Source organism: Malaclemys terrapin, chromosome 2 (genome assembly GCF_027887155.1).
Source record: "Malaclemys terrapin pileata isolate rMalTer1 chromosome 2, rMalTer1.hap1, whole genome shotgun sequence".
NCBI lineage: Eukaryota > Metazoa > Chordata > Testudines > Emydidae > Malaclemys > Malaclemys terrapin.
The window spans coordinates 68609856-68615855 of record NC_071506.1 but is presented as its reverse complement, the minus strand read 5'-3'; the positions used below and the strand labels follow the sequence as shown (position 1 = coordinate 68615855).

The 6000-nt window shown below is 52.5% G+C and overlaps 1 protein-coding gene across 4 annotated transcripts in view; it reads left to right on the top strand.

Moving 5' to 3' along the window:
- The first annotated feature begins 2085 nt into the window (after nt 1-2085).
- RGS20 (regulator of G protein signaling 20) overlaps nt 2086-6000 on the top strand; it is a 42449-nt gene continuing 38534 nt past the window's right edge. For 2 of the 4 annotated variants that reach the window (XM_054018343.1, XM_054018339.1), the window contains exon 1: nt 3410-3490. The gene's annotated coding sequence lies outside the window, so the exon portion shown is untranslated. Of the gene's footprint in view, nt 2138-3409; nt 3491-4717; nt 4802-6000 lie in introns of those variants that run through there. The other 2 variants (XM_054018340.1, XM_054018342.1) reach the window with 2 other exon arrangements.

The window sequence follows — 6000 nt, the reverse complement described above, 5'->3', positions numbered from 1 at the left end:
ATTAATGAATGGCGAGGCTTTCGATGTTGCCCGAGTTCTGAAAGAGTGTCACCCTCAGAACATAGCGGGGTTTGTGGGGAGCTTAAAGTGCTGACTTCACACCCTAGCGAAGCAAGTTTATCCGTCTCCAGCAGAATGCGGGAAAATGGGGATCGGGATTGATGGGGGGGTTCCTGGACGCTGAACAAACTTGGAGCTTGGACTGGGGAAATACAAGAACTCTCTGTTAGGAAAAGCAGAGAAGCTCTGATGTCACCTGGCGATGCAGCTGCACAAAAATAAGTCGTTATAGAAAAGCCCCATCCTCTGCCCTACAGCATGGAGCTCATTTAGATTGATGGTCCAGTGCCATGTCAAGGCTCTCAACAGCAGGATATAACTAATGCGTGTTTGTTAAAGTTTTAACCCTGAAGCAATAGCATAGGTAGCAGTTTTCAGCAAAGAGCAAACACAATTGGCCACGCGTAAGCTTCAGGACCCCGGATAGCAGCTCTGCTATTGCTAGCACCATTCCGAGCTGCCTAGATTCCTTTACTCTGGTTGCTCCCTCCCGGCCTTTGTATTCGCCTTTCACTTGTTTCCTTTTCGTGGCATTATTCCCCATTTCTCTTTCCTTATCATTGTACCAGTGTTGGCCGCCCATGAGGTATAAGTGTGGGTGTCTTAGTACACTCAATTCTAGAACAAGAATGAGGCTGACTTCTTCGGATGGTTTTGCAAAGTTTATTATTGTGCAAAGTTTATCATTTCTTGATATCTTTAGCTATGGGGGGGGGGGGTATCTTACAAAACTTCAGTCAGGAAAATGCAGCATTAATTATATTGTAAGCTCTATGTCTGCTCCTGTGTGTTTGTCCAGTGCCTCGCACAGGGGACGGACGCTGAAGGGGGCCTGTAGCGCAAAGAAAACAATGGTAATTAATAACTAGAATCAAACTTAAGAAAAAGGCGAGGCCATATTTCAAAGTGCCAGACATGTAAAGGACATGAAACTCCTTCATTTAGCCGTAAATACAATGAAAACCAAAGGAAGGAAACCTCCTCTGCTTGCAATTCCTCGGACTGTTCCTGGAGGGTTGTAGCAGCTTGTTGCACCATCCGAAGCACGGCTTGGGATGGTGTGTCCTATCTCACCTAGAATTCTCCCCCAAAAGCCGGACACTTGGAGTCGGGGAAAAGGCAGCGGCGGCTGAGGACTGAGCCGCCTGAAATTCTACAGGAGTGGGAGTTAAGATACCAACGATCCGGTGCCCTCCAGTGTCTCAGCGTTGGAGATGTGAGGTTGCAATGAAGTAACAGAGTGGAGAAGCGGGGTGTTTGCCCCTTCAAATAAGTAAACTGCCTTGGGGGTGGGGGCAGAATTAAACCGAAATCGTCTGACTTGGAGCTTGTCTGTTCGGATGCGGCTGGTTGACCCCGTTAGTAATGTTTGTTTTGTTTCTCTCTCTCTCCCCTCCCACCCTGCTCTAGCCTGCAAAGGCTTCCAGGCCCCTCTCTCTGCTTCCAGGCTTTTCTCTCTTCCCTAACTCCTTCTTTCGCCCTTGGCTTTCAGCTCCCAGGCTCTGCCGTAACTTTGCTAATACCCTTCTTCCAGCTCTGCCAGCTGCCCCTCTGTCAAACATCAGCCCCTTCCCAATAGGGACTCTGGTCTCCTGGGAGCAGGCCGCAGCCCCCGGCCAGCTTTGTGCGTTACTAGAAGGCCGCTTGGCCGGGCCCGCGTTACACAGCTGCGTCTTCTGGGAACACCTGAGGTGCCAAAAATGCAAAGAAGCCGCGTTCAGGAAACACGGAACTTTCCCAAATCCGTTCAGTGCTGTGAGTACCACTTCCTCAGACAGGCTCCCCTCCCTCTCTTCCTCCTCCTCCTCGGGATGCCTTATTGAATAGGGAGACCTTTGTCTACATCTAGAGAAACCCCTGGCTGGCAGCTAATTTTAACGAGATTTAACACCACGCTCCTGGCTGTAATTGGTAGATTGAGGTGTGGGGGTGTGGGGAGAGGGAATGGCATAAATATTCAAGGATAAACGCGATGACAGCTTAAATCCTTCAACGCCCCTTGCTGGCGAATGGCAGAAGCAGGGCTGTTCTGATCTATGGGGCTGGCGTAGGCAGCGTTCCCCATAGGTCTGTGTTGGTGAGTACAGACATGAAGCTGTTTACGATGGTGCTTTCCTGACAGTATCTTGCTTCCTGTGCCAATGAAAACGGAAAGAGAGCTGTCATAATTAGCAGGGCTGTTTGTGATCTCTCTCTTTCTCTCTCTGTAACCAGGGAGCCCTGATTCTAGCTCCTGAGAAGTCGGAGGAAGTGACGTGAATGTTATTTATGTATCAGATCAATTTCAGTTCCAGGGAAATGTTGCGTCGTCCTCCTAACTCCTGCCCCGACAGAGTGGTCACAAAGTAGCAACAAATTTGCAAGTCCTGAGCAGCCCGTTGCAGAAGGCGCTCCACTGAGTGCCTTTAAATCTGTGTCCTGTTGTGTGGTTTCCTTCGGAACGGTGTCTGAATGCAATGTGTACGTACCTATGTTTCCCTGAGATAAATACAGTATAGAGCAGGAAAGATCCATTGATCTCCACATTGGTGCATGGTTTACCGGTTCCATTTATGCACAACACTTTTGCACATTCAGGCATAAACCTTCCTTTAGATCCGATTTATTTCAAGCTTCCTGCTACGCCGTAATTTATTCGAGTAGAAGCGTTTTGACATACAACAAAACAAGGAAACCAGATAAGGGGGAAACACGTCCCTGCAATTACCTAAAAGCGCCAATCCCTATCCGTATAAAGACGATCCAGATTTAAGGGAGCCTATTAAAATGAAACCCAAATATGGAACACACAACCTTCTCCTCCCGGTGCAGCCCCTCCCTCCTGCCCCCAATACACCCGCTTGTTTATCCCAGAATATCTCCTCCCCGGGGAGGAACAGAAGTTGGATCCATGGAACTCTCCACCCCCTTCCCCTTCCCAGTCTGTTGACACAATGTGTTTGTTGTAGATGTGGCCCCAGATGTAGACTGCCCGAGATTCACACAAACGCGTTTGTGTCACCATCTGGGAACTGATTGGGTTTAGGGGAAGGGGAAGGTCGCCTGCCAAGGCAAGGTGTTGTGCGGGAACTGAGCGAGGTAGAGAAGCTGTTTCCAGAGGCGCCTGCTGTCAGCCTCTGGCATTCACGGTTCATTTCTCATTTACCTCGGTCTAGTCCCTTCCCCCTTCCTGTCCTGGGCTGTTGCTCTTCCCCACCCATAACAAGAGCACGGGAAGGCCGGCTGGACGCATGTCCCGGGCATTCTGGTGGTGGCTGAAGGGGTGGGGGAGATCAAGCCAGTGGAATATACAGTAAAATAAGCATCCTATAAAAGCTAGGGACGCATGCGCATGGCTGGCGAGCCGCCGTCCCTGGGTGAGGAGCCCACTGCTAACGGATGTGATCAAGGCAAAGATTTCCATCTGGCTCCCGGGACTGATGGTGAAATTGTAAGTACTCTCCAGCCCTACAGTGCTGAGCCTGGACGGCCCAGCGGCTCGGCACGTGGGGAAGCGCCCGGGGCTTTGCCTTTGCCTGGCTGGGTTTGTAAAGTGTATTTGAGGGCATGAGAATAACAATCGGCTGTTTCCTGGTCTGGGGGACCGAGAGGCGCTTCTGGATGGCACTCGCTGTCCCTAAACCTGGGGGAGGGAGGGTGTTTCTTTGGATTACTCCCCCCCCCATTGTAGTTTGGGGGGTTTCCACGCGTTTCTTCCATTGTGTGCCCTGGGAAGCCTCCTTCGGTTAAAGAGCAGGATCCCTCGCTGCGGCAGATCGTTGCATTGTCCCTGGCAGGCAGAGGGGGATCCGGGGGTGTTTACACGCAGAGCACAGGTGCGGCGCTGGCTCAGGTGTGATCTCACGCGGCGGCGAGGGCCGGGGGAAGCAAGGGCTGCCCTGGTTCCAGGGGCTAGACCTAGCGGGCAAGGGGAGCTCGCTTCAGCCTCTGCAGGTGGCGGTGGGTGGCTGCACTGGCCGGGGTGTGAGGGCCAGGGGCCGTGTCCGCCCCCCGCCGGGCTGGCCTGGGGCGCGGAGCCAGTAGCGCCGTGCCCAGGGCAGCGGGCTGCAAGTTCGCTGCGGGGAGGCGGGCGGGGGTCACCCGGCCGCTTTCCACAGGCGAGGGGCGCAAGGCGCCTTCTTTGGGCAGCCCTCCCTCGGCGGCGGGGGAGGGAGCCGCTGGGGAGCAGGAGGCCGCTGCACCCCGGAGCCCGTTTGCTGCGAGAGCAGCCGCCCCTAGGAAGGCTCCCGCCTAGTGCAGGCGCTGGCCGTCCAGGGGCCGCCTCGGCTGCTCCCTGCGCCGGGAGTGCAGGGAAACTCCCCCCTGGCGCAGCCCGGGAGAGGGGATGGTCCCTCCGGTTGCGGGGGTGCCCCAGGCGGGACCCAGAGCGCGGCGAAGGGGACTCCGAGAGCGCAGCCGCGGTGCCCATGAGAGGCGCCGGAGCGAGCCCCGCCAGGTGCCTTGGGCCGGGGCCCCACCCGCCCGCAGGGAGGGGCTGCGCCCCCGGCGAGCTCTAGGAGGGAGGCGAGCCCCGCGGCGGGAGCGGTGCGCCGCGCGCTCTGTCTGGCGCTTTGCCCGCCCGCCGTTCCGGCGCGGAGCTGGAAGCCGCCGAGCCGGGGCAGCCCCGCGCCGCCTAACGCAGCCTTTGCCTGCCAACGCGCTCCTCTTGGTGCCGAGCGCCAGGCGGCGCCGTTTGGCTCTGCAAAGCAGCCAGGGAAGGAGGCTCCTGGACGATCCACTAAACCCCGTGTCTGTAGCTGAGGTAAGGGGGCGGGGGTCACCCCCCGCGGTGCTGTTTTTCCTTGAGTTTTCTAGGAATGAGGGAACTGGTTGAATTACACTAGAGAGTCCTACAAAGCCCAGAGTGTCCTTAGCCTCCTCTCTCCAGCAGCAGTGCCATGGAGTTCAGTGAAAGTCACTAGGATCTCTGCCCCGGAAGGACAGCAGGACTGGCCCATTACCTACGTGCCCACCCACTGCCCGAGCCCCAGACTAACGCCGTTCTTACTAGGGATGTCACAAAACAATCTAGTAATAAAGTAAACATTTGCACCAGGGCGAACAAGTGTTTCCATGTTTCCACCCACAGACCCTTTAAATGAGGTACACATTCTGTGGGCAAGAAAAAAAGACCTTTTCCTGAGATCGGTCATTTCTATGGCATTAAATAGAGGGGACCGGGTAATTAAAATTAGACAACTGCAGAAGTTAAATATGATTATCTTTGCACATGCCAGTAGAAATTACAGTAATTTAATATAGAGGTAATTTCATCTATACAGTCACTCCATTATTTCATTTTTGTTGTTGCAAAAAATACATGACAAAAGTGTATGCTAGATGGTCATTTCTACAACTCAAAGACATTTAGGCTACTTGCAGATCACTCACTTTTCTGTTCCCATTGTATCCACAACACGCTACCACTGGCTTCAGGAATCAGTAGGGCTAAATGCTGCTAGTGTCAATACACTACATTATTACTATAGAGTATGATGGAAGCCAGTACACAGTACAGCGCACCACCAATATGTTATGATGGGAGTCAATTTAAAATTAAGAACGAGGTTGTGTTTCTCAACTCAGAATGAAATCCCAACTGAAAAGTATGTTCAAGCCTCCTGGATAGTTTGATGAAAACCATATAGCTATACTACCCTCAAATATTATAACATACTACAGAAATAAGATATGGATCCTATATGCATCCGAAGAAGTGGGCAGTAGCCCACGAAAGCTTATGCTTTAATAAATTTGTTAGTCTCTAAGGTGCCACAAGTACTCCTGTTCTTGATATGGACAATCTTATTTATCCTTCATTCTACTTACCCATGTCAATATCTATGTGCATATTACCACTTGCATTTAAATCATTTGCGTGGAAGCACTACTTTTTCCTAAGGGTGTAGTTTCACTTCAGAAATGTTATTTCACACACACACTCTTGAAGCAAATGGTCTA